Source organism: Theropithecus gelada, chromosome 1 (assembly GCF_003255815.1).
Source record: "Theropithecus gelada isolate Dixy chromosome 1, Tgel_1.0, whole genome shotgun sequence".
NCBI classification, from domain to species: Eukaryota; Metazoa; Chordata; class Mammalia; order Primates; family Cercopithecidae; genus Theropithecus; species Theropithecus gelada.
Window position 1 is genome coordinate 35,791,974 of NC_037668.1, and position 27,915 is coordinate 35,819,888.

General features: G+C 47.2%; 1 protein-coding gene across 6 annotated transcripts in view; it reads left to right on the forward strand.

Annotated features, from left to right (window-relative positions):
- The window catches only part of CAMTA1 (calmodulin binding transcription activator 1), a 969,422-nt gene that overhangs the window by 284,708 nt on the left and 656,799 nt on the right, over positions 1-27,915 (forward strand). The gene's annotated exons all lie outside the window — the stretch shown is intronic.

Sequence of the window (27,915 nt, forward strand, 5' to 3'; positions counted from 1 at the left end):
CTCCTCTCCTCCTCCTCCTCCTCTCCTCCTCCTCTCCTCCTCCTCCTCTCCTCCTCCTCTCCTCCTCCTCCTCTTCCTCTTCTCCTCTCCTCCTTTTCTCCTCTCCTCCTCCTCCTTCTCCTCCTCCTCCTCTTTCTCCTTCTCCTCCTCCTCCTCTCCTCTCCTCCTTCTCTCCTCTCCTCCTCCTCCTCCTTCTCCTCCTCCTCCTCTTTCTCCTTCTCCTCCTCCTCTCCTCCTCCTCTCCTCCTCCTCTTCCTCCTCCTCTTCCTCCTTCTCTCCTTCCCTCCTCCTCCTCTTTCTCCCCTTTCCTCCCGCTCCTCCTCCTGCTCCTTCTTCCTCTTGTTCTTTTCTTCCTCTTCTTGTTCCCTCCCTCCCTCCCTCTGTCTCCCTCTCCCCCTCTGTCTCCCTCTCCCCCTCTGTCTCCCTCTCTCTCTCCCTCTCCCTCTCCCTCTCCCTCTCTCCTTATGAAGCCACTAATATAATCATGAGGGCACCTAACTTCATGACCTTGTCTCATCTTAATTAGCTTCTGAAGATCTCACCTCCAAATACCATTGCATTGGGGGTTGGGGCTTCAACCTATTAATTTTGGGGAAATACAATTCAGTCCATAGCAGTCAGTAAATAGATAAAGTGAATTTCCCTGGTGGGAAGTGCTGCAGAGGAAGAAGTGCTGGGAGGAAGGTGATGGTTGGGGAGGGAGGGGGTAGTCCCTGAGGAGGCAGCAGTTTAAGCTGAGATGGGAAGGAAGAGAGGAAGGTGGCCGGTGGAAGGCCAGGAAAGGAGGATTTTGGGTAAAGAGAACGGCGATAGCAAACAGATGGGAAAGAGGGAAGCGTGTCCCGGGGCTGAAGGAGGCGGGGGGCTGGAGTCCAGAGATTGCAGAGCATGCTGGTACCGGAGGGTGGGGGAGGTGGCGGGAGTCCCATTCAGGGCATGGTGGGGGCTGTAGGAGGACAGAGGAGTCCATGGATGTATTCTGAGGTCCTGCTGGTCTAGGGGCTGGTTGGGTGACTCCTGCTGCCATCCAGGCAAGACATGGCAGCCACTTAGGATCTGAGAGGGGAGAAGAAGAGGACAGCTTGGGGATGTCCCTCAGAGTTAGAACCAACAGAGTTTGTAGGTTTTCAGCTTCGGTACCTAGGTCACCAGCAATGCCATCTACTGAGAAGGCAAAGCCTGGGGAAAACAGGTTTGAGGAGGCAAATAAAAAAATCTCTGTGGGACATATTACATGTGGAATGCTCGTTATACAGCCAAATGGGGAGGCCACGTAGGCGGGCGGATCCTGGGCCAGGAGCTCCCAGAAGGACCTAGGCTTGAGACCTGAGTTTGTAAGTTATCAACAACATCTGGCAGGGCTCAGGCACTTAGAGGACAGGGGAAGGAGAAGGAGATGGTGATGGAGCAGAGAAGAGAGAGGGGGGAACCAGGTGTTGCAGGAAGATGGATGGCCCATGAGGATTCCCAGAGGGCCTGGCCACTGAGAAGCTGAGATAAGAGAATGGCATCATTGGATTTGGTGACCTAGGGGTTGAGGGTGGCCAGTGGGAAGTTTTGTAGTGAATACGGAGGAGACAAAAAGAATGGGGATGGGAATGGAGGAAGGAGAGAGGGCTGGAGGGAGAAAGGAAGAGAAACTAAATTTGAGTGGTCAGCTATGCAGAAGAAAGCCCACTTTAGGAGTGAGGTCCTGGAGGAGGGGAAAGGAGATGGGATCCAGGGCGCAGCTGGAGGGGTTCTACTTGGAGCAGGCGGGGGTTCTTATTTCGTGGCCATAGGAAGGAAGAGAGAGGAGAGAGGTGCACCTTGTTGCTGCAGTCCCTGTCAGCTGATTGGAAGAATCCAGAAAAGGGAGATGGGTCAGTGGATAGGTGGAAGCCCTAGGTCAAAATATCTGACTGCAGAAAAGACCAATCAGGGAAATAATGATTTTTCTTTCAGCCTGGTAAAACAGTTTTCTCCTGTCAAAGAGCAAGTGGCCTTTAAGGTATGTTTATCACTGTCCATTCCCCTACATTGTGAAGGAGCAAAGCAGTCTTAAGACTGGGTGTGAAATGGAGAAGAACGCAGCACTGGCTTAACCTTGACTGTGCCATTGGCGCTTGCTGGCAGCAGCTGAGCCTCAGGCACCCTGAGCAAGCACGAGGCGGAGAAATGAGACCTGCTGGTGCTTACACCAGAACTGACCGGCCACCGAGAGGGGCTGAGCCTGGGATCTGAGGCCACTTGAGCTTGACCTCATACCTGTTTATGTCCTAATTGCTTGCTTCCAGTTCAGCCCCTCTTCTCTGAGACCACCCTCTCCAGGGGGTCTTTTCTCTCTGGCCCTTTGATGCTCTCCAGTTCATCTTCTCCTTTCTAGTGGTTCCCTCTTCTTCTCCCGAGGCGACAGCATCACAGGGGCATCCCTGGCTCCTGGGGCTGCAGCTGGTGGCCTTGGCCCACGCTTAGGGCCTTCCCACCCTCCGTGTCTCATCTCAGGTGGGCTGGCTATGCACCACGCCGGGGTCTACAGTGTGGGACAAGGCACACACACTTTTGATTGATAAACAGGGTGTGTCATTTAAAGAAGTCGAGACACATTTTTCTGGTTTCTGGTCAACACTGACGGAAAGATCTAAGAAAATCTATAGATCAGATTTTACTGCTTTCAAGATAATCATGCTTACATTTTCAACACAGAGCCAGTAACCTCTGAAAATGAAATGCTTCCCCCATTTCCCATGTTCTGGATGGATTTGGTAGAACTTGCATCAGGCTGCAAAGTGCAGGAAGTTGAAGCTGACTCCTTGCTTAAAGAGAAAACATTAAATATTAAATGTCCATTTGTCTGTTAAGTAAACAGTTGCATTCTTTCAGAAGTCCTGATGCTAACAACATCTGCGACACGGGTCAGTCAGCTTCCCAAATGGCTGTGTTAGCCCCACGTTCAGGGCCTGGACTTTTCCTGAATAATAGGTAAAGTCAAGGGAAGGAAAGTTTTACTTCCTTTCTGGGCTAAATTGTCACATGGGAAGCATCATAGGCTCAGTTTAGAGGAACATGGCATTGTCCTTTACCCAGGTGATTCTATTTGCTATTTTACATTGGTTTGATTAGATCAAGGCAGGACATTTGTTATCGCTGACTCTCAGCCTGGAAGCACCATCTGATTTGTAAGCAGTTGACTCCTGCTGGATGGGCACATAAACTGGGTGTCACGTTATTAAGATGTGGTGAAGGGTAGACACCTTCCCTGTGCTTGGAATGCATCCCAGTCCCCACCTGGGGCACCCCCTTACCCATAGCACCATCTCATCAAAAGTTGGCTGGAGTGTTGGGAATTGGCACAAAGGCAGGGAGGTTGTTGGTAGGGCTGGTAAATCCATGGCATGGAAAAGGTGGAGGAGTTATCTCTGCTTCCTAGGGATGAAGGCCTCTCCCGGGGCTGGGAAGTTCCTGTCCCTTGTACTCAGGGTCTCACTTCCCTGGACAGTGCTAGACAAATAGGGCTCCTTTAACTCGTTGGGAAGTTCCCTGTCTTTAAGCATTGTCTTTCTTTAACCAGGCTTCAATGCAACCAATTAGGTTCTTCCTTGCTGAATTCTTCTTCTTGTCCTGCTTCTCTGAATCTGCGGGGGGTTTGAATGATCTTGAATCTATTCTCAGCCGGCCTCTTGGTTTAATTCCAGCATTCATTCATTCAACAGATATTTGAGTGTCTGCTGCATGCTGGGCACCATGTTTCTTGCAAGGCATCTGGCAAAGAATGAGATAGATAAGTTCCTCACTTTTATTGTGTGTCTGTTTGTCTAGTTTTAACCCAGAACATCTTCTGAGAGGATCAGTTTTTCCAGGCAAGGGCAACTTTTGATGGTTTCCTCAATAGCATTCCCCTCTTATTTCTTGCTGATAGGACCTTGATTGTGTTCAGGTGTCAGTGGCCAAATTCCTAGGGAGATGCCAGGGTCCTCTCCAGTCCCTGGGAATACACCTAGATCTGAGCCCATCGTTGCCAGTGATTGGTTTAGGGGCAGCCTGTAACTCAGCTACTGCCAGTGAGATGTCTAGGCACTTCTAGGACAATTTCCTGGCTCTTAAAAAAGGGTGTATGATTTCTGTCTTCTGGACTTTGGAAAATGTGATGGTTGTGGGAGGCTGCTATGATCACCTTGCAGCCATGCAGGTCCAGCCCAAGGTCATAGCATGGTTGAGCTGAGAGAAGGAACCCAGCTGACATCAACGCTACCTCCAGACTTTTTGTGACATGAGATGATATATTTTCCTTCTTCCTTAAGGTAATTTAGGTTGGATTTTCTGTAATTTTGCAGCCCAAAATATCCTGTTTGAAAGCAAAAGACATCTGCCCTCGTATTCATGCAGCGGTGTGGTCATTTTAGCCTTTCTCCAGGCTCATTGTGTTGCGCTCAGTTTTGTACACAAGTACATTCTTTTCTAAATGGCAAGATGGTTAAGATGCTTGGATTTCCTCTTCCACCACCTCTCTCCAGCACAGCACTGAGCTTAATATCTTGCATGTCGTAGGATATCAATAAACGCTTATTGAGTTGAATTTGAGTTTTACGGACATGAGTTTAAATTCAGTGACTACCCACGGGCTTCTGAGAAATTATTGAAAGCCAATCTGTGGCCCAAAGAGAGGACGGCCTGATCAAGACATGTACTGTTGGGCCAGGCAGACTGCGATGGGGATGAACGTGCCCTGTGCGAGGTGCCAGAGAAAATCCATCATGCATCCTGAGCTCTGTTTTTTTATTGAAAAATCCATTTATAAATAATCTGGGCAAATAAAGTAAAAGGCACTTTATTGGGATTCAGAAAAATTCATGGCTACTGAACATCCAGCCAATTCAACTCCCAGCTCCCAATTAGCCTGCCAGGGCCTCTCTCAGTGGCAGGGGCCTTGCCAGCCACTCCAAAGGCTGCCCTGGGACTATGAGTCATTTTCTTATTTCTTAGCATGCTGGGTGTGAAAATCTTCTTTCTCTTTCTTTTTACGTGCTAGCACTTACTGGGTGCTTTGGCCAAGCAGATTTATCAACGTGTTTTTGTGCAGGTAATTGAGGAGCAGGAAGACACACTCCTCTAGGTTGCTCCCTCTGTTTGTTCACTCACTTGCTCGAGAACCCAGGGACAGTGGGAGGAATGGCCAAGCTGGATGCAGGCCTGGCCTCCGCAGAGCGGGCGAGCAGGAAAGGCAAGTTTCAGACACCTCCCGCCATGCCCTTGACCCTGCTGGGCCCCCGGTATCCTAGGAATGTTTTCCCATTTCCGGCAATGTTTTTATTTTATGATTGTTCCCTTAACCCAAAGGCAACTGGGAAAGAGTGTCATCCTTCACCACGAAGAGGCCATTGTCATTTAGTGAGTACCTGCATGCCACACGCTATGCAGACTAGGTGCTTCATCTCACCTGGCCCTTGCGGAGACCCTCCAAGAACAAATACGACACTCAGAGATGTTATCTGACTTGCCCAGGGTTACACAGCTTGTAAGTGGTGGAACCAGAATTAGAAAATGCAATTTGTTTTTTTGGAGCCTCACCTCCTAAATGAGATGCAGAGGGCCTGGCACGGGGTAACGGGGCTCTCAGTAGTTGCTGGGAGAATAAACACATGAATTGGGCCAAGGGTCAGCCAACAGACAGGTCTTTTGTCAGTGGACCGTTTGGGCCGTCTGGTCCCAGGGACCACATTGCCTGTCTGCCTCTCTGTAGGGTAGTGGGGTGCCTGTGAGCAGAGCAGAACAAGAGAGCCTGGACAGCAAGTTCTGGGGGTACTGTGGCCTCTGAGCACGGAGTGGGAACAGGGGACTGGCAGAGGAGCTGGTAGCGGGGGCTTGGGGATGGCTGCTAACTGGGTTCATTTGCCAAATCAGCAAAGTCTGGAGCTGAGACTCCAGACTTACCCTGGGCCTAGCTTGGGAAAATATTATGCAGTTCAAAATAAAATTAAACAGTATTAACCACAGGCCCAAATTGCACCTATATTTTAAAAAGCATTGTGCAGCTGAGACTTATAAAGCCTGGCACCAGCGTGAGGCCATCTTGGTTAATGAGAGCTCTGTGCCTGCTACTCCTTGCCGGGGCCTTCTGGTTCACGTCCTCTCGCCCTCCTGGGCTGGGGATGTGCGGGTCCTCGGGTGAGCCGCAGCTGCCTTGGAAGGATGCATCCTTTGCTCTCTGGAGCAGGACGGGCTCTTCTGAGAGGCGGGGCCTGGAAGTGTCCGGAGTCGCCAGCCTCAGGGGCTGCACGGGCCTCTCCTTTCCTCAGGGACCAGAAAGGAGGCGCGGATATTGTACTGCACTTTCTGGACTTTCAGGGGAATTCACGAAAGAGCCTGAATATGCAGCAGCCACGTCTGGTTTTATTTCAGCTTGGACACTAATTCATGCTGGGTCCTGTAGTAAATCATTTTTCATTCAGTTACTTGTTTTTCCTGACTTGAAAAATGGGCGTGATACTGGTGGTCGCTGTTGTCTTCCCGCAGCGATAGAATCAGACTCTGCAGTGATTTCTTTTCCTTCCAAAGTCGAAAGCTCTTCTGGCTTTGCACAACCTTTTGAGCACGACCTTCTCTCTCATCACGGTGATGCCTGTTGCCCCCTAGTGGTCACCAGCAAAGGGAGTGGTTGAGCCGACGATCCCAGGTTGCAACTCAGACCCAGGCCTGGCCCTGAACCCAGGTCTTCCTGCTGGCTCCGAGGCATCTCTGGGCAGGGTGGGTTATAGGGAGGGGACCAGAGAGGGAGTCCTCCCAGTCGCCTCCGCCAGGCAGTCCTCCAGCTTGTCAAACTGTCGCCAGCAGTGTTTTCTCAGCATGGAGATTGTGAGTGTTAAGTCTAGAAAAATCACTCAGTCAAGGTTAAGACTTGCTTTGGTGCAGGGGACTGGAAAGCAGATATGCTTTTTCTAGCTCTGAACACCGAGGGGAAGTGAGCTTTGGAAGAGAGGCGCTGACTTGGTGTGTGTTTTGGGGCAAGAGGAAGTTGAAAGAGGGACAGTCTGTGCTTGCTCTTTGCAGGGGGCTCGCTTGGACTGTGCTTGGAAGCCCACAGGCTGGCTGAGCGTGAGAGAGAGCGTGCCAGTCAGAGCCTGCAGACCTATGGCTTGCTTAGGAGTATGGACTGGAGCGAGCCCTCCCCTCCTCCTCCTGTCCTCGAACAAGGTCATCAGTGACAAATGCACAGGAGATGGTGAAGGTGGATTGGGGAGGATTTGGATGTGTTTCTTCTGACCTTGATGGGGCCATGTCCCCTCTATTTGTAATCTTGAGCTAGAACAACTGACAAATGGCCTGATAGGAGACAAAAGCAAACAATAGACTCACTTGAAAGATACAGTGAATAGAATTTAATTGAATTTTTTTTTTTTTTGGTACAGACATTGATTTGACCCTGTAAGATGTATGGAGTAAATCATTAGGGGAATTAATATACATTAAAATGTAGTTTATTATCATGAAACTTTTATTGTGCTTGTAGTTGTGTTTTTAATTATTATTTTAATGACTTTCTGTATTTCAAATCGTGATAAATCTATTCTATTTTTTAAAAATAAACGGACTATAGTTTTACAAGGTGATGTGTGGTGCAGAGCTGTTGATGAGTATTGCTCCTTCATTAATGAGAACGAACAGATTAGAAAGACTAAAAATGGACCGATTTACACACTTTTAAAAAAGCCAATTAATATCTAACCATTAAACACAAATGTTATAGATTAGTCTCACTATCTTATCTACTCTCTGGGCTCCTATTGGATCATTCAGAGATTGACTCTTTAAACCAAGTAAGGGAAGGAGGCTCTAAAAGTGGAATTGCCTGGGACCAATTAAAACAAAGGATTTGGGCCATAATGTGCTGCAAATACCCATGCCCTCATGCCTGGGGGACCATTATCCAAATGAGCAAAGAGGATAGAAGTGTTTGTCCAAGCTGTCTTTGAGGGATGAAGCAGAGGCTGTTGGCTCTGCTGGTAGGATCAGGGCTTTGGGTGATTTCCCCAGTGGTGAAGATGGAGTCGTGCTGGCTTTTCTGCATTGCATCTCCTGAGCCTTCTTGGAATCAAGGACAAATCCTTGTTCTGTGCTTTGTGGGTACCCAGGTCTACATGGAAATCAGCCCTATGACCACTCTCAATGCTGACCTGTCCCAGCTGAGCTGAATGGACACGTGGTTTTACTGTCATGACCGTATGTCCTCAGTTTTCCAATTCAAACATCTTATTTCAGATACTTGGTTCCATTAGCCACATGGGGGCTTATACCATCTTCCTCCCTGACTGTGTGCTGGTTGACTATTTCTGACTTTCGAGGTTGTCAGGCAACATGTCTTGGCAGCCAGAGGCAGGGGAGTATGGATGCGAGGTGTGTGGGCTCCCGAGGCATGCGTCCCAAATCTGAAACCTGGCACCAGAATTTATTGTGCGACCTTGAATAGGTTTACTTGCTCATTCATTCATTTATCCATTCGTTCATTTCTTCATCCAATATTTATGAAATCTGGGTGCTGTTGTAGGGATTGGAGATATAGCAGTAATCAAAATGGAGAAAAATCTCTGCATTCCAGTGAGGACTAGAGAAGGCTTTCAACAGATAGTATAGCAAAATGCAGAGTACACTGCAGCACGTCAGGCAGGACTATTGACTGTGGAGGAAAAAGAAAGTGGGGTGGAGGGCCAGGCAGTGTGTCAGGGGATGTTGCTATTTCATAGGGTGGTTAGAGAGGCCTTACCCAGAAGGGAGTGTTTGAGCTGTGACCCAGAGGAAGTGAGGGAGTGAGCCAAGTAGGATTCTGAGGGAAGAGTTTCTTCTAGGCACAAGGGATGCAGGTGCAGAGGCCCTGGGGCAGGAGCCTGCTGTCTGTTCAGGGAGTAGCAAGGAGATTGTGTGGCTGGGTGGAAGGAGTAGATCAGTGGAGTCGTGAGGCCAGGTCATGCAGGACAGATAGGTCATTGGGAGGACCTTGGCTTTGACTTTGGGTGAGATGGGGGTTCATTTAAAGGGTCCCCCTGACTAATGTGAAGGAGCAAGAGTGTAGGCAGGGAGATCCAAAAGGCAGATGCAGTCATCTAGATGGGAGGAGGTGCTGGTAGCTTAAACCAAGGGGGCAGCAATTAAGATGGGAGAAGTGTTGGATTTGGGCCATATTTTGAAGGTAGAGTGAACAGATTTGCTTCTAATGTTTCCGAAGGAAAGGAGACAAGGATGAGTCTCAGATGTCTGGCCAGAGCCACTGTCAGGGTGGTGTTGTCATCTGCTGAGATGGGGGAAGCTACAGAAAGAGAAGGGGTGTGAGTGTGGGTGTGGTGGTGGGAATCAAAGGTTCGTGTGTGAAATGTGTAAAGTTTAAGATCCTAGAAGATATTTGGATGGAATTGTTTAATAGGCAGCTGGATATAGGAGCCTGGAGTTTAGGGGGAGAAGTTTAGGCTGAAAATGTAAATTTTGGGGTAGTCAGTGCAGAGATGATGTTTAAAGCTCTGAGTCTGGGTGAGATGACTGGGGAGGGAGTGGAGATGGTGAACAAGGCCCAGGGGAGATTCGGGGCAATCTGATGTTTAGAGGACAAGGGGATGAGGAAGAACCAGCAAAGGAAACTGAGAAGCAACAGCCAGAGAAAGCAGAAGGTCAAGAGAGAGTGGGCTTGTTAGAGGCTAAGTGAAGATGACATTTCAATGAGAGAGGGTTATCAAAAGATGCTGGTAGGGCAAGTGAAATTAAGATTAAGAATTTGCCGTGGGCTTTGGCAATGTGGAAATCATTGATGATCTTGACAACAGTTGTCTTGATGGAATAGTGGAGGTAAAAATCTGATAAGAATGGGTTTAGGAGAGAATGGAAGGAGAGAACTTGGAGGCAGCCGATATAAACACTCTGCAAAGGAAGTTTGCTTTGAAGGGGAGTATAAGGATGGAATAGTAACGTTTCTTCACTCTTAAAATTCTGTTTCCTGATCTGTAAAATGGGGACGAAGACAACATCTCTATCATAGAGTTACTGAGAAGATTCAATGAAATGTTATTGGAAACTCAGTGCTCAACACACAGTAAGGGCTTACAAGGTTTGCTGGTACTGACTACAGCCTGTCTGATTGAGGAGTGGGCAGGAGGATCTGCCCTGGTGTTTCTGTGTCCTGGGTGTTTGAAGGTAATCTCTGTTACTCTACCCTCCTGGGGTTGGAAGTCAATCGAAAGTTTGGGTAAATTCCCCAGTTTGGCAGTTGTGAAATGACAGAAAGATCAGAAAGTCAGAAATCCCACACTCCTGCTAAGTGGTGGCTTATCTGTATGGCTGTGCAAATGAAACACGCTGCTTCCCTCGTTCCTGTATTCAGTTTTATTGCCTGTCTTGCAAAATGGCACATTTCAAGATTAAAGCCATTTTGACTTTGAGTTACTGTCTTTGAAGTATAGGATTTCCTAATTATAAAAACACATACTAATTGTAGAAAAACAGGAAAATAGAAGAAAATATGCAGAAAAGAAATTTATCTAAGGCCTCCTACCCAAATCCAACTGCTGTTAACGTTTTAGTGAATTTTCTTCCAATGCTTTTATGAACTCTTTAAAAGCATATTTGAGATAATACTGTTATATAGTGTTGTCTCTTGCTTTTTCTCCTCGATGTTGTTAGTGTAAGCATTAAATTCTTCATTAATGTTTTTAATGGCTATGTGCCATGGAATCTTTATGTTTTCCATCTCAACTTATATGCAAGTGAAATGGTAGGAATAGTTAACCCTTTTATAGCATTCACTGGGTTCCAGGCCCTATTTTAAGTACTTTATGTAAATTAGCTCATTTAATCCTCATAACCACCTTCTCACATAGGAACGATCATTAGTCCCAGTTTACAGTTAAAGCCTTGAACATACATTAAAGCCCTTCGTTGGGTGTGAGGACCAAGGATGAAGGGACAGACACCCTTTAGCAGACAGTGTTGCCTCCCATGTGAGGGCTCTGGCGAGCTGGCATGCAGTCATGTTCTTCTTGAAACCCCACGTGGAACTGGAAGTAGAGCTGGAGACGTGCCTCCTACTTCAACTTTTCAGGGAAAATATCCCAACAATTTTGGTAACTGTTAAGTGAAAACAACAACAACCTATTCTCAGCTGTGCCCTCACAATCTCTTAATGGTTCTCATTCTCTATTTATTTGTTTCTCTTGATTTACATCTTGTGTTCTCTCCTACCACTGCCTCTTGGTCAAAACTTTGGTCATAATTCCTGTAAAAAGTGGTCCGAAGTCTTCAGTGTCCAAGAGTGGAAAGAGAAAACTGTGTGCCCTGGAGCAATGATTTGCCAAAACTATGTCCTTAACAAGTTGCCAGAAATGTATTTCGTGTTATAACCCATAACACATACACGTATATTCATTTACGATTATAATATCTGAACGTAAGTTTAAGGACACAATGTTACCTATGGTGCACTCTGATACTTTCCACTCCACTCTATTCCATTTGATTAAAACAATACCAATTTCCACCTTAAACTGGTTTCAGGACTCACTGGTTACGACAAATCGCAGCCGTCAAATTACTGCCCTGGAACACAGTGTTGGTTCAGGACCAAGGACAGCAGCCACTGCTCCCTTCCCTGCCCTGTGCTCTCCTTTCCCTGCTGTCACATTTTGGTTCCTTATTCTGACTTCTCCAGCCTGTGTTGACCTGGCTCTTCTTTGACTTCCCATGGCGCACTTTCAATCTCAGTGATTTTTTTTTTTCTTTTTTTGCAATGGAGTCTTGCTCTGTCGCCCAGGCTGGAGTGCAGTGGCGCTCTCTCGGCTCACTGAAACCTCCACCTCCCGGGTTCAAGTGATTCTTGTGCCTCAGCCTCCCTAGTAGTTGGGATTACAGGTGCCCGCTACCACGCCCAGCTAATTTTTGTATTTTTAGTAGAGATGGGGTTTTGCCATGTTGGCCAGGCTGGTCTTGAACTCTTGACCTCAGGAGATCCACCCACCTCGGTCTCCCAAAGTGCTGGGATTACGGGTGTGAGCCACCACACCCGGCCCAATCTCAGTGATTTTAGACCCTAACTTAGGTTTCTGGTCTTCCTAGATCATAAGCTTCTTGGAGAGAAGACCTAGGTTTTCACCATGGCTTATATTCCCTTTAATGCTTGACCCAGATCTCCAGGGAATTAGTGGAACTTTAAAGATGAGGATACGGATATTGCATTAGGGTTCCTCTCCTGGGAGTGTCTCTGGCTGCAGATCTGCTGGGACTGACTTTGTAGACTATCATCACGTTGGACAAGAAGGGCCTCCCTTTATTGGAAGCTCTTTCTTTTTTACATGACTAGAAAAAAATTTAGTCCTCCTCCTCTTGCTATTGCTCTGTTGTAACCCTTTGAAAAGCAAGCTCCCTTTTTATAGCTTTGACATTATGTGCATCACTGCATCACAAGGTTTTCAGGAAGATATATTTGATTGTGTTTTTTCCCTGCAGCCCATGCTGCTCTTCAGGTGACACAATATGAGCTTTTGTGCTCCTTATCTTTCATCTTACTGCTTGATAACATCAGGGAGCAAGAGAAGAGGAATAAGATATCTCCTTTTCTTTCTAATAAAATCTGAAGTTCTAAGGATGGGACCCATCTGGTCAAAGGGAAGACTGATATAGACTTATCAGTGGCCAGTTTTTTTTGACACATCCACCATTTTTAGTTTGAACTAAGTTTTCACATGGACCCAGGCTCATGTCTTTGGGAATGGGGTGCTGGCATGATTGATTAATAATATGTGAGTGTTGGAGCCCAGTCCCATTATGCTTTCCCAAGGGATCCTTGCAGAGGCAACATAGCAGCGGGCCTTCTGAGTCATGTGTCAGCCAGGAGGGCTGTGTTCATGCATATGTTAAGGTCTTCTGAGACCGAACTCTACTCCTCTTCAAAGCAGGGTAGAACAATTACCTCTGTGAAATTCATGAAGTCTCCTCCTGTTTACTCTTCAATTCCAAAAGCTCAAAGCTGGGGTGCTGGTTTGTCATGTGGGATTCACGATCACAGGTGTTAGCAAATAGAGGTGGTGACTAATCTGAACTCAGCTTATAAAGGCGGGTTATGAAATTCAAACACTATTGAAATCCAGACACCTTTCATCTATTAATGGCCACCAGTGGCCTGTAATCAAGTCACACTCTGTTAGCTACACAATTAACTTGTTTGTTTGAAGTGTGAATTAAGGATTTGAGGCATTTGCTAATGAATCTTACTTGCTCCCTACTTTGGCTGAAATCCCTGTGTTTGCCAAAAGCAGGCAGTTCTGGAATTTAAGGAAAGGTTTTTTTCTTTCTTTTTTTTTCTTTTTTTGGACCCTATTTTCTCCCTATGTGAAAGAAGCTTCTGTTTTGCTTTTGCACAGATGGAAAGAAGCAGGCTCTCACACCCTCCTTCCCCACTGGACTCTGCCTTCATTTCATTCTCAGTTTTGTAACTTGTGGAAAGTGCCTCCCCCTTGCCATGGTTCTAATGGCTGTCTCTGCTTGTGGGTTGTACCCCTTCTATGGGAGCAGAGGGGAGTGGTGGAGTCTCCCCCTTTGCCAGCCTCCTTTGATTCTCTCTTTGTTTGTGACTCTCCTCTGGAACGAGTTTCTTTTGTAGATAATGGGATTCCATTATGGGGTGTTAGGGCTTCTCTGGAGCTGTCGGCTGTGAGGGAAGATAGGAGGTTTTGATCAATGGTTTCTGCTTGTATCTTGGATGTGTTAATTTTAAGATGGCTCGCTTCTGTTTTTATTAGTTTTATTGGATTTGTGTTGGGGGAAGGGTTAGGATGAGCATTGGTGTTGTTCTGCAAGGAAACCTGGTTGCTCGGAGTTAGGTGGCTCTGCTGTACTTGGAGGCTGGAAGGGCCTGGAGAGAGGCAAAATGCCCACTTCTGCTCTGTTCCTGTAGGCACCAGAGCTGTTGTCTGCTACCGTCAAAGCCTTTTCTGACTTATTTGAATGACTTACAACCCGTTTCCAAAGGGCTGTATTGGTTAATGTTCTGAAGCAGAGGTGTCAGTGGAGCTTTTCCGCATCGTGGGTGGGGTTATTTGTGGGTGGGAAGAACGCGCACACACACTCTCTCTCTCTGATATAAATTCCTGATTTATTTAGCCATGGATTCAGAATTTATCTCAAAGGGACGTGGCTACACAAAGACCAAGTGGATGCAGCATATTTTTGCATAGCTCATCCCTCGTCCTTAGTTCTTAATGGGAGCTGGCAGTGTGTGGCTGTCAGTGACACTTTCTATGCACATAGAATCCTGCCAAGGTTGAAGAAGAAGCCAAATTCTTGCAACACTACTTCTGTTTTACATTCAGGTTTATATCACTGTTCTAGAAGGACTTACAACAACAATCTGTGCTCTTTTAGGCTCTTCTGATTCTTGAACTGAACCTTTGGATCAGCAAGCCTACATCTTCATCTGGGGGTAGAGGTGAAGAGGGGTTGGTGTTAAAAAAGGCAGAATCAGTATTGAGTCGTCTTCAAACACTCTCTCTCCCTCTCACTTTTTGATATTTGAGAAAGTCTGTATCCCCACAGGCTTATGATAGCCTATCTCAGACAAAAATGGCACCCTCAAAGTTTTAACCCTGTTTCTTTAGGTGGGCTATGCCCTTCCTGGAAAGATTGCTGACCTCTCAAAGAATAAGATAAAAGTCTAAAAATTTATGATGAGACTTTTGACACTGACTGTGGTGGAATAACTTGGACTAGATTCATCCTCTTGCTACAAACAATTATAAAACTGGATAAAACCTGTGAAATAAATATTTTCAGCTATTAAATGATAGTCAGAGTAGGACTGTGGTTGCCAAGATAAGACTATAAACTGGCCAGGCGCAGTGGCTCACGCCTGTAATCCCAGCACTTTGGGAGGCCGAGGTGGGTGGATCATGAGGTCAGGAGATTGAGACCATCCTGGCTAACACGGTGAAACCCCATCTCTACTAAAAATACAAAAAAAATATTAGCCAAGTGTGGTGGCGGGTGCCTGTAGTCCCAGCTACTTGGGAGGCTGAGGCAAGAGAATGGCGTGAACCCGGGAGGCGGAGCTTGCAGTGAACCGAGATCACCCCACTGCACTCCAGCCTGGGCAACAGAGCAAGACTGCATCTCCAAAAAAAAAGACTGTAAACCATACAAATACAATCACTTTGTATTTCTGCATGGAGGCATTTCAAGACCATATCTTCAGGGAGGTAATCCAAGAAGAGTACAGTGATCTCATTGAGCTGAGGAGACCAGAGTTTGGAGAGGTTGATATATCTAGAATTTGCAGGGCAGAATATCATACAGGAGAAGGCCTAGCAGAGAAAGTGCTCTAGAAACTTTTATGGCTGCTGTGGAATGTTCTGTTGAATACTAAACCATTGATGTGTGAGGTGAAACTCCACAAAACTGGACAAAATGCACATAGGGATTATAAAATTCACAGAGCTCATACAGGACTCTGCAGTATTTGCATTCTGACCAGCCCTATTGGGGAGCTGTCCTTAAATATTTGGGACATTCAGTAGAGACTCCAGAAGGAGGAAGCAATAACAGTAGGGTAACAACATTTCTGTGTAAAGGTGGTGCTGTAGACCCTTTACACAGATTAAAAATAAGCCTTGAGAGGGTCAGGCTGATCCACAGGTAACTTAAATGCCTGCCAGAGTAAAGCCTAACGCTCTTTATTTAAAGATATAATTGCTGACAGCTTTCCAAACTTGACAAAAGCTATAAACTCACTGACCTGAGAAGCTCAACACACCCCAAGCAAGGTAAATACAAAGAAACCACAGAATGGCACACACAGTATAATCAGATTTCTTCAAATTAGTGATAAAGTTTTTTTTTTTTTTTTTTTTTTTTTAAGACAGGATCTCACTCTGTCATCCAGGCTGGAGTGCAGTGGTGCAATCTTGGCTCATTGCAACCTCTACCTCACAGGTTCAAGCGATTCTTATGCCTCAGCCTCCCAAGTAGCTGGAATTACAGGCACACACCATCACACCTGGCTAATTTTTTTTTTTTTTTAAGTAGAAATGAGTTTTGCCATGTTGGCCAGGTTGGTCTCAAACTCCTGACCTCAAGCGATCCTCCCACCTCGGCCTCCCAAAGTGCTGGGATTACAAGCATGAGCCACTGTGCCCAGCAAGAAAAAATCTTAAACTCAGCTAGAAGACGGGAAAAAGACAAATTATAGAGGACGAAGACAATAATTCTTGCAGACTTCTCATTAGAAGTCATGCAAGCTAGAAGACAATGGAATGGGATCTCTTGAGTGCCGAAAGGGGGAACAGTCTGTCAGTGTAGAATTCTGTATAGAGTGAGTTATCCTTACATGGTCCTGGAAATGTTTTACATCTTAAATATGGTGATAGATACATAATGTATTTATGTGTCAGCATCTACTGGACTATACATTTAAAATGGGGTACATTTTATTGTATGTAAATTATACCTCCATGATGCTGATTAAAAATAGGTTTTAACCCCTGAAATATGGGATAACACAATTATAGTAAAGGAAGTAATAGGTATAGATTCATGGCACACATTAGAGGAAACTGAGGCACAGAACTATCACGTGACTTCTCCCAAATCATACAACCAAAGGGAGATGAAGTAACTTTTTCTATTCTAAAAGAAATGTTTTTTAATCTCTCAAAATAGGTAGATTCAGGTCTCCTCACAAACTAAAAGGTAGGACATATATTCCTCCAGTGCCTTTCAAACTATGATCTGGCTGGCATCTAGGAAACTTGCTATAAAGACCTCACTGGGGCAATTTGATATTTCCTCCCAGATACATGCTGCTTCTTTTTCAGGTATTTTTTTTTTTTATTCTCCCTCTACTTTTTAGTGTGTTTTCTAGGATCACACATCAGTGAGATTGTAAACATCTTCAGCACTGTGGATTTATTATTATTATTATTTGGGACAGAGTTTTGCTCTGCCACCCAGGTTGGAGTGCAATGGCACAATCTCGGCTCACTGCCAACTCTGCCTCCCAGGTTCAAGCAATTCTCCTGCCTCAGCCTCCCAAGTAGCTGGGATTACAGGCACCCACCACCACACCTGGCTAATTTTTGTATATTTATTTATTAAAAAAATTTTTTTTTGTGACAAAGTCTCACCCTTGTCACCCAGGCTGGGGTGCAGTGGCACAATCTTGGCTCACTGCAACCTCTGCCTCCCAGGTTCAAGTGATTCTCCTGCCTCAGCCTCTCAAGTAGCTGGGATTACAGGTGCCCACCACCACGCCTGGCTAATTTTTGTATTTTTATTTATTTTATTTATTTTTTTTTGAGATGAAGTCTCGCCCTTGTCACCCAGGCTGGAGTGCAGTGGCATGATCTCAGCTCACTGCAGCCTCCACCTCCTGAGTTCAAGCGATTCTCCTGCCTCAGCCTCCCAAGTAGCTGGGATTACAGGTGCCCACCACCACGCCAGGCTAATTTTTGTATTTTTAATAGAGACGGAGTTTCACCATGTTGGCCGGGTTGGTGGATTATTCTTATATCAGTCAGGATCCTATCAGGAGACAGAAGCCATGTTTGGTTGTTTGAACATAAAATTTAATATATAAAGACTCTCTAGCTAGTAGAAGTGTGGTTGATTACTAATGGAGATAGAAGAGAGTTCTAAGTGTTTCCAAAATATCAGGGGTAAAGCAGCAGCTGCTATCTCTAGGCTGAGGAAAAGTAGACAACAAATAAAGACTAGTAGACTCTCCCTGACATTGGCTGAAATTCAGACCTCTTCAAAGAGTGCATGGCTAGCAAAGGAACACGCTGCCTGCCAAAGGGCCTGGGCCGGAAGTGGTCTGTAGAAGTGGCTCATTGTCACTTGAGGACGTCAATTAGAACAGAGCTGGTCTAAAGCAGCCTGCCAGTGGAGTGACTGTGTCCTGAGGGTGCAGCTGGAGCTCATCTTCATGGCCACTGGACTCTACTCTGAATAATAGTGATGATTATAATAATAATGATGATGGTAAGAGTCTGCAAGGGATGTGTCATTCATTGCCACTGTCATCTTGCAGGTTCACGTCATTGCTGTCTATTGACAAAGCTTAACATTCTGCTACGCCAGCAAAGGAGAAATGTGTACAGGGTCCAGCTTCAGTATCACGAAGAAGGACAAAGAAAGGTGAAATTGGAACTCAGAGATAATAATAAATTGACGACTGGAACAATATCAAAATAGAAATTGGGGCAATCTTGGGTCTGACTTCATCAGCACATGTCACTGAATTAAGGGGCAATGAGTGTTCTGGTTAACATTGTACTGTTCTAAAATCTATTTCTTTCTGGGTTTCCTATATTGGTTCATGGTCTTACAATGCACCCAGTTTCCAATGCCATAAATATCAGAGTAGGAGCCCCAAGGTCAAGGGCCCACAAATCCAAGCCAGCCATGACAGTGAAGAAAGCCAGCGGGTCGAGGTGGCGGTCCTCTGAGCTCCCAGCCCATCCAAGCAGTGGATGCTGTGTAGCTTGCAGGCCTGGGGTTGCCTGACTTTATTTTTCAGGAGAAGCTGGAAATCCCTGACCCTCAGTCTTTAAACATTGGCAGATAAGCCAAATGGGAAGGAGACTGGGTGGACCAAGCAGCACATCTCTGGGAAGAGTCAGTCCCTGGGCCGCCAGTTTGTGACCTTTGCTTCTGAGATGTCCTCACTGCCTCACTGTCCCTCATTTACCCAGCCAATTGGTTTTCAAGCCCCATTTACTTTGCTTTTGAAAACATTCAGCTTTGTTCCATTTTCCCCACTCCCACGGCCTTAGTGCAGAATCTATTGCCTCTATCCTGGGCTGTAATCATGGTCTCCAATCAGCGGCCTCTTCTCTGCCAGGCCACCACCACCAGAGTGATGTTTCTAAAAAGCACAGCTAGCCAGCCGTGGTGGCTCATGCCTGTAACCCCAGCACTTTGGGAGGCTGAGGTGGGTGGATCACTTGAGGTCAGGAGTTTGAGACCAGCCTGACAAACATGGTGAAACCCCATCTCTACTAAAAATACAAAAATTAGCTGGACATTGTGGTAGGCACCTGTAATCCAAGCTACTCAGGAGGCTGAAGCAGGAGAGTCTCTTGAACCCACGAGGCAGAGGTTGCAGTGAGCCAATATTGTGCCACTGCCCTCCAGCCCAGGTGACAGAGCAAGACTGCATCTCGAGATAGATAGATAGATAGATAGATAGATAGATAGATAGATAGATAGATAGGTAGATAGCACAACTCTTTGTGTGTCTCCCATCTGCTTAAAAACCTTCTCCTGGTTCTTGGGGATAAAACTCCATTGCCTGGCATTGAATTCCTCCACAGTTTGGTGCCTCCCCCTCCACCTGGCTTTGAGTTCTGCCTTTCTTTTCCTTGTCCTGTGGACTCTCATTACTTTATATTACTCAGATTTCCCTGAACACATTTGCTACTCCCATTTTCCTGCTTTCACTTATGCTCTTTCCCTTCCCTGATACCTTGGCCACCTGTCTGCTGGGCAACCTCCTACTCACTTGTCAAGACCCAGTTGAAATGTTAGCTCCTTGACACAACCCTTCCTTCTCTTCTCAGTATAGACACATCGTCTGTGCTGCTAATTTGGCACTCTTTGTCTGTTTTGTACTTGAACGTGATAACCCTGGATCCTGCGCCCCTATCTGTCTTCCCAGCTGTATTTCCCAGGGCCATTACTCATGTGTCTTTGTATTGTTAGGGCCTTGCATAGTGCCTGGCATATTGTAGGTGCTCAATAATTCATCGAATGATTGAACCAATGAGTAGATAAATGAATGAAAGACCGGGTGAATTGCTCCTTTACTGACTCTGGCTGTGGATGTTTCTATGGTGGCTCATTGTTTCTTCACTGATTGGTAATTTGATAGTCATAAGAATGCTTTACTATGTCTAAATAACAGACAGTCAGTGGGGCCATGCTTCATTTCAGAAGACCAGGCTGTTAGGAATTTATTCTGAATTGTTAGTTACCATTTTGTAGACAGTCCTCCAGACACCCTTGGATCCTTACAGTCTTAACCACTGCTGCTCTCATAAATTGTCAGAGTAGAGCTATGTTGCATTCCATGCAAAAAAACCCAAAAAAAACCACACAAAAAAAAAACCCAACCATCATTCTGTGTGCTAGCTGTTGATGGCAAGAGCTGGTCATTTTGAAAGCAAGATTGGGGGTATTGCTTTAGACTTGTGGGTGGGGGTCCAGGACATCATGTGCAGGGTTGGGTGCTTGGGAAGTACATCAGTGGACAGGGACAGGAATGTTCAGATGGGAGCCCTGCCCTGTTGGGCCTGGGTTGGACTATTTATCCTGGGGGAGGGCCCTCTACCTTCATGCACTGGTGCCCTGGAGAAAGCCAGTGGGGAAGACGCCACTGGCAGAGGGCAGGGCCTGGTTATTTATTTATTTAAATTAAGGCCAATTATTTTTTGTCAAGTGCAGCGAGTGGTGGATTCTGGGAAAACTTGCCTTCACCGTAAACATGTTGGTTAGAAGTCATTAATATGACATTCACACATCCCTAATAAAGTACATAACACAGAGATCTGGCACCATTGAAATACCCAGAGGACATTAAGTATGAGTCTTAAAACCAAGAGGATTGGAAACAAGATATTTTTACTTCTCGTTTGGGAGTAATATAATTGCATTTTGTGGCTCTAGCAGATGCTGGGGCCAGCTGCTAGGGGAGCCTTGGCTTTTTTTTTTCCCTGTTTTCCCCCTCAGCTTTGGTCCCTTATAGATAAAACCTTTGTGCAGAACTCTCGTAAAAAGCAAACTTTAAGAAATTATACTTTGGCTGAAAAGCCATGTTTCTGTGTGCAAAATATATCTGAGATTGTATAGACTATAGAGATATTTTTATTAGTTGAACTCAGGAGATATTTATATAAATACATATATATAAATATACGTACACACATGTATACATTTGTTGTTGTTTGTTTAATTTGTTACAGTGAGCACTAAAGACCTTTCTCCCTCCCTGACACCGGGCCTATATCTTGAAGACACATGGAGGACGGACTGTCTGAGAGACCTGTGGGGCACTTGGCTTTTTCTAAGGGCTGCTCCAGGGAAGTTCTGGGAGGCGAGGCTGGTCTCTCTGGGCTGGACTCTTCTATGGGGTTGAGACAGACACATCCTGCAATGCATAGCTCCTTCTGGGGAGGGAATGGGGGCAGCAGAGAGAGCCGGGGCTGAGAAGTTGAGGTGAGTCCAGCCCCTCTGAGAATTGTGTGGCCCTCCCTGCACAGATGGGAGCCTCACCACACACCGGAGGGGACACGGCTCATCACCTCAGAGGTGGACCCAGGGTGCAGGGAGCCCTACTCTCCTTGAAGCGTGTGCTATGGACAGCTTCCTTCACATGTGGGGCTCAAAGTCAGCAGCTAGGGATGCAGAGGGCACAGCGGGATGGCCGTCGTTGGCTCCAGAAGGCATATGTGTTTGCGGATTCCTGTGATGTCTGCATCTAGAGCTGGCCATCCAGTATGGTGGCCACATGCGGCATCGAGCACCTGAGACCTGGCTGAGCCCAGCTAGAGGGGCTGGCTGTCCATGGGAAACACACAAGGACTTAGTAGGGAAAAGAGTATGAGATAGTTCGTGACTACTTTTTTAAAAATTAGTAAAATCATACTCTCATGGATATATTGGGTTAAAGTATAAAATATTATTAAAATTTCTTTTACCTTTTAAAATGTAGCTTCTAGAAAATTTTAAAATATTTTTATATTTTAAGTTCTGGGACACATGTGCAGAATGTGCAGGTTTGTTATGTAGGCATACATGTGCCATGGTGGCCTGCTGCACCCATCAACCCATCTCTAGGATTTAAGCCCTGCATGCATTAGGTATTGCTTCTAGAAATTTTAAAATGACACACGTGCCTTGTGTTGTGGCTCAGGTTCTGTTTCCATTGGATGGTGCAGCTCTGGCACTCAGATTGGCCATGAGCTGCCTCCTGAATGAGGGGCACTTAGAGGAACAGTGCTGTGTGACCTCTTATGTAGGGCCCGAGCCTTGATGGCAACTGGACCTTTGTGCATGGGAGCCTCAGGCGTGGGCTCCTGGGGTGACATCCTTTAGAAGAGAACTTCACAATCTCTCCTTCAGCTCTGCTGTGTCAGCAGTCATCTTTGGACACAGGAGCTGTGTGGGGCTCTACAGTGACAGACGGACTGAGACGCAGAACCTCCCTGAAGACTGAAAAACCAGGAAGGGAGAACCACCACCCACATAGACCTAGCAAGAGAAAGCCCGAGCAGCACAGCCACTGCCAAGAAAGTTCCAGAAGCTGCAGTGCACTGTGGAGGGAGACAGCAAGGGGGACTCCCCTGGGAAGGGCTGGGCGATGAACAGGACCTGACAGGTTATGTGGGCAGGGCTCGCGCATGGGCGCTGAGGCGTGAAGGGCAGGAACCAGGTCAGCACAGCAATGCATGCTCACCTGCCAGCCCCTGTGGGGCAGCCTCTGCCATTACCCTCCAGCCCTGCTGGCTCCCAGCTGGCCGGCTCCTGACACAGGCTTTGCAGTCCTCTATCAAAACCCATCAACTTGGGGACTGGATGGTGGGTGACCGTTGCCTCTGGGTGGTGGAGATGGAGGCATGGCAGCACGGTGTGTGACCAGGCAGTGACGCCAGGTGGAGCATTACAGCCCCCAGTCCTGCCGAGGCCTCCCTTCCTGATGTGTCTTGTTTGGGGCCTTGGGAAAGGGCCCACCAGTCTCCCTGGTCTGCAGGCACCCAACTGTATCTGCTGAACAGAAATAGAGGGGCCTGTCTGGGACCCTGCCAGTTTGTTCGTCCAAGCCCCTGCAGCACACAGACACCGTACCTTGGCGGCAGTTTTTCTGCTTGAACGTCCAAAGGACAAACTAAACATTTAAAATCTGCAAGCTGGACAGTCTTTGCTTTGGAGCCTGCAGTGAATTTCTTCGTCTTGACAGTCGAGTCATTCTTCTCAGCATCGATGTGGTATTTAGGAGCTGGGAGGAGGAGGAAGCTAAGGGAGCCAGGGCACTGGGGAGGCCGCCGGGTACACATGCATGGTCTTTCAGGCTCAGGGGCCGTCTGCGTGGGTGGGACGGCTGGCATTTCCTTCACCCCAGTGCCACATCTGGCTGGATGTCGATGCCTCCTTCATCTTTTTATTTTTATTGTGGTAAAGGACACACAACATACAATTTCCCATCAGTGGCCATTAGTACATTCACAAGGTGGTGCAACCATCTAGCTCCAGACATTTTCATCACCCCAGAAGGAAACCTAACACCCATTAGCCATCACTCCCCATCACCCTGTTCCCCCAACCCTTGGCAACCACTAATCTCCATGCTGTCTCTATGGATTTGCCTATTCTAGATATTTCATATAAATGGCACCGAGCAATACGGGGCCTTCTGTGCCTGGCCTCTTCTGCTTAGCATCGTGTTTTCAGTGTTCATCCATGTAGTAGCTGGTATCAGAACCTCATTCCTTTCTATGGCTGAATAACATGCCGTTGTTTGTCTGTGACACATTTCGTTTCTTCATCCATCTGCAGATACTTGGGGTAGGTCCACCTCTTGGCTACTGTGAGTGATGCTACTGTGCGCGTGTGTGTCTGTGTTTTTTGTTTGAGTACCTGTTTTCTCTTCCTTTGGCCATGCTTTTGCCCCAGCCTCTTGTGAATCTTTCAAGCCAGACTTGTGTTTGAGGGACAGCAAGTGTCAGGGAAGGAACATGCACGCCTGGAGAGTGAGGAGTCCTGGCCTGGCTTCACCATGAACATGCTGAGCTTGGACAAGTGCTTTTCTGTTGTATACCTCAGTTGTTTCCTCTGTCAAGATGAGATAGACCAGACCTGGGTTTTCATCTGCCTTCCTTGGGGTCCTAGGTTTGTGGACCTCGGGGAAGAGAGAGAGGCCAGACAATTGAGCTGAAAATCTTTCTTTTCACAACTCCTTCCCCTCTTCAGCGGGAGCATCTCCAGCTCTCCGTGTTGCTTTTGCATGCTTCCTGTGATGTTTTGAGCAAAGGGCTCCATGGAGACAAGGAGTTTTGCCCATCACTGAAGTCGAGGATCTTATGAGTTGAATGAGGCTTTTGGGGTGGCCATGAGCTTGACCCTGCTGGAAGGAGAGAATCCCCCTGAAGGAGGTTCAGTCTGGGCTCCTCCTGGTCCACTGGAGGGAGGTGGGGCTGGGAAGTGACCCTGGGTCAGTGGGGAGCAGGGAACTGTCAGCCTGGGCTGGGAAAAGTTGAGTTCTTCACTCATCCAAGCACACTGTGGTGGTCCTTTCTGAAATTCAGAGCAGTGGTGCAGAATGCGAGCCTGGGAGCCGTTCTGCATGGATTTGGGTTCTGGTTGTACAGGTACTGGCCATGTGACCTTAGGCAAGTCACTTAACCACTCTGTGCCTCAGTTTCCACACCTGTAAAATGGCCATGGTTCCTATTTCATAGTTTGTTATGAAGTTAAATGAGATGATCCCACATAAGTCCTAGGGCAATGCCTCCACCATCTTAGCACTGGTGACATTGATGGCAGCAGCGACACAGATGGTAAAGTCCTTCTCCCCACAATCACCCTGAATGTGGATGGCTTTTACAGGGCTCCATGCCATTTAGCACCTAATACTTTTTGTGGTTTTCATTCTTTGGCAAATCTCTCCAAACCAGTTCCTGAGCTTTTGCAGGGCAGGCTCACCTGTGGTCTGCCCATCTGGTGAGGGGGTCTCCTGGGGAAGGGCCGTGGGCTGGGAAGGCTGGGCAGCAGGGGCCTGGCATTAGATGGGTAACCCAGACATGCTCCGTCCAGCCTGGTTCGTGCAGCAGCATGGGACAGTCCCTGGCGGGTGAGTCCAGCTTTGGGGCCCAGCCAACCTGAGCACAGCAGAGACGGGAGCTGGGCCTGGGCATCAGCTTCCTCAGAAAGGCTGCTCTCAGAGGGGCTCTGTGTGGGACGTGTCCTGGATTGGGAGAAGCAAAATTTACCTTTGGGGGTAGAGGAGGGAGTGGCGGATGCTCACAGGTAGTTCCTACATCACCGTGATTTCCTGGAGCCTCTGCTTGCTTGACGGAAGCTCATTAGACATGAGGTGAACCCCCCCGCCCCGAGTTTGGCCACAGAGGTGACCCTGTAACAGCGCTTGCACACACTGTCGTGCTGACTTGTCTGTACCCATCGCTCGACTGTGAGCTCTTTAACTGCTCGCTTCGAAGTGGTCCTGTTCCCTTTTTGGTGTACAGTCGATGCTCGGTAAGTATTTGTAGAGTAAACACAGAAGGCAGTAAGTGGTGCTGGGAGTTTTTCCACTTCGGAAGCCCTGTCAGGCCCTGGGGTGAGTGTTGGCTGAAGGATGTCCATGAAAGTCCTCTTTGGGTGTCCCGGGTTTTGGAACAAATCGCATGTTTAGAGGTTGGGATCCACTGCACCTCCCATCCCCTGGGCCACTAAGGGTCACTTGTCTTGGCATGGTCCTGGGCAGGGGCATGGATCAGGGGGCTGGCACAGCCTATTCCTCTGGATACTGGATCTCCTGAAGTTCAGGTAGATGAGCTGCTGCACGTGACAAGTGGCTTAGTAAATCCACATACTGACTTCAGCCGTGGTCTGCTCTGGTTTTGTGAAGCCAAATGGGAACTGATCGACAAACCAACAACTCTGAACGGTCATTCCGATGTTACCATTCATTGTCTGCAGGCGTGAACGGTCATTCCGATGTTAGCGTTCATTGTCTGCAGGCATGGGCATGCGGGGGTGTCCAGGGTGGTGGAGGTGACAGATGATGATTAATCCAGCAGTGGTGGCAGCCTCTGACCTGGACCATTTTGGTACCTGTGACCTCATCAGGGGCTGCTAGACAGGTGGCTCACACCACGTAGATCTTTTCTTTTTTTTTTTTTTTTTTGAGATGGAGTCTCGCTTGTCGCCCAGGCTGGAGTACAGTGGCGCGTCTCGGCTCACTGCAAGCTCTGCCTCCCGGGTTCACGCCATTCTCCTGCCTCAGCCTCCTGAGTAGCTGGGACTACAGGCGCCCGCCACCACGCCCGGCTAATTTTTTGTATTTTTAGTAGAGACGGGGTTTCACCGTGGTCTCGATCTCCTGACGTTGTGATCCGCCCGCCTCGGCCTCCCAAAGTGCTGGGATTATAGGCGTGAGCCACCGCGCCCGGCCTTGTAGATCTTATAGTGATTCATGGTAGCTATTGTTTGGGGCATACCTTCTGCCAGCCAGTGTATTTAGAATGATCATTCCTTAGAACTGCCTCATGAGCTGATAGTCTCCCAGTTTCATAGGAAACTGGTGTAGACAGGTTAAGTAATGTGCTCAAGATGAGACAGCTCATAAGAGGCCGAGCTGGTACCCAAAGCCAGGACACTGTTTGCTTCCGATGCATGTACTCTTAACTGTGATACTATGTTGCCTTCCTACAGTGACATAGAGTTAATTAAATAATTGGCAAAGTTTTAGCCAGGAACTGCTGCATTTTGCTGCTTTTAAACTCTTGTGTCAACTATCTTCAGTAACAGACTCTCTCTCTCTCTCACTCTCACACTTGCGTATACATATTTACTTCTGCCATGCACGTTTTTCCTACCCCATCCCATCCCATCCCTCCCTCCCTCCTTCCATCCATCCATCCATCCATCCGACCAGCCACCTGTCTAACAAACACTTATCAGGTGCTTCCTATGTGCCCCAGGACACTGTTAAGTCCAAGGGATGTGTCAGCGATAACATGTTCCATATCCTTCTCATGCTCGAATGGGGGATGTTATCTGAGTAAACAAGCAATTAGAATGCAGAGTGATAAATCCTGCCCACTGGGGGAAGGTGCCAGTGCCACCCAGGCAAGCAGGAGGGATAACTGACGCCATCATGAATAGTTAGGGAGGGCCAGCCAGAGGAAGGATCTGTCTACAGTGAGACCTCAGGGAAAGATTTTTCTAAGGAGAGGAAATAAAACGTGAAAAGGCTCAGGGATGAGAGAACAATGTGCTGGTTGATCAGCTGCTTATTTATGATTTCTTCAGCTGCAGTCAGTGATAGAAACTTGCACAGTGAAGCAACTCTATTTTTGCTATAGGCTTCTGCTTCCCAGGTTCTTTGTCAGGTCCAGGCTTCCGGACAGAGGTGGTTTGGGCTCTGAGTTCCCAATCACTGGCTGCCTTGTGGCGGCCGGCTCCATGCTATGTGAGGCCTTGATCTCCACTCTTGGCCTGTGGCCTTTGCACTGCATGGCACCAGGGCCATTTTCTATTCTCACCTGCTCTGCTTACTGGGCTTCTCTTCCTTCTCAAGGCCAAGTTTAGCATCTCTGGTCACAGGTGTCAACTCCATTATGTCCCAGCTGAAAGAGGCTGCTTGCCTCCAGGCAGAGGGGCTGCCGCCTTCCCAGGAGCCCTCTAGGGACCCCGGCTGCAGAGAGAGCTGAGGTGGAGGCCTCCCCTCTGCATTTTCCTGATAGTCAGGGCAGCAGCTCTGTGTTGTGGCATCACCAGATCAGGGGAAACGTGTACTAGTCCAACCTTAATTTAACTTACAATCCCTGCCAATTTCATGTTAGCAGATCCTCTCGGAGTTGGAATTAAAGGGCCATATCATGCCTCGAGCTGGAGCAATGACTTGTGTTGATGTCACTCACTGGCCTTTTATGGAAATTATTAATAAATCAGTAATTCTATCTGCAGTGATGTTGTTGTGTTTATAAATATTTAATTTACCTTCAGGTGCCCGCATTTTCCTCCTCTTTACCTTACACTCTGCTGACGTCGCTCTTCTTTTGGAAACGCTGCTCACTAGATTTATCAGTAGTGGGAGAGGTTAACTTATTTCTCCCCCCGCTTCCTCCCTGGAATATGGCTTTATAGTGTCTTTTCTTTTTAATCTTTGTGTGATTTTGGCTCAGGGGGTTGAGGATG